This window comes from Phoenix dactylifera, chromosome 2 (genome assembly GCF_051530095.1).
Source record: "Phoenix dactylifera cultivar Ajwa chromosome 2, Ajwa_hap1_PhDact_Kaust_v1.1, whole genome shotgun sequence".
In the NCBI taxonomy this organism is placed as follows: domain Eukaryota; kingdom Viridiplantae; phylum Streptophyta; class Magnoliopsida; order Arecales; family Arecaceae; genus Phoenix; species Phoenix dactylifera.
The window spans coordinates 26,723,515-26,724,487 of record NC_143191.1 but is presented as its reverse complement, the minus strand read 5'-3'; positions in this window follow the sequence as shown (position 1 = coordinate 26,724,487).

The window sequence follows — 973 nt, the reverse complement described above, 5'->3', positions numbered from 1 at the left end:
TTTCTGGGCATTCACTCTCTGACCAGATGCATAGCAATAGGCGGCCAAAGCCCGCCTAATAGCCCGGGCATCTGCTACGCGGGCACGCATCAGGAGTAGGCAGTCATCGGCGAATAGTAAATGGGATATCGGCTGGGCCCCTAGAGCTGGGACGTAAGCCTCCAGCTCTCCGGCGACACATGCAGCCCGCAGCAATCGAGACAAAACATCAGAACAGATGATGAATAGGTACGGGGATAGCGGGCATCCCTGCCGAAGCCCCATAGTAGAGCTAAAGAATGGGGACGGAGAGCCGTTGATCAAGATAGAGAACCGCGGACTCCGAACACACCCCATAACCCAACCAATCCAGGTCTCATGGAAACCCAGACTCTCCAAAGCTCGCCTAAGAAAACTCCACCTGATTCTATCGTAAGCTCGCTCCATGTCCAGCTTGATAGCCATCAGGCTTCGACGCTTCGGGGCCCGACGAAGATCCCACATCATCTCTTGGGCCACCATAGCGTTATCGAAAATACTCCTACCTCCAACAAAAGCACCTTGCTCTTGACAAATAATGCCGGAGAGGAAAGGCTTCATACGATCCATCAGAATTCTTGCCACCACTTTGTATAAAGTAGTGCACAAACTGATCGGTCTAAAGTGGCACGGCTCGGACGCATCCGTTCGCTTAGGTATAAGCGTGACAAAAGTGGCCTTCCAGTCGTCAAGCATACCTGACCGACTAAAGAAACACAGGACCGCTTCTACCACTGCGAATCGAACGATGCTCCAGTATCTCCGGAAAAAGAAAGGAGGGAAGCCATCTGGGCCCGGAGCCCTGTCCTCGCCCAATGCCCAGACAGCCTCTCGCACCTCCCCCTCCGTCACTGGTCGAACCAATAGTGCATTCGCAGCCACCCCGATTTGGGATTCAGCTCTCGGGAGCAAGCCAGCAACGTCCGACCCACTATCCTCCGTCCAGCGGGAGCGA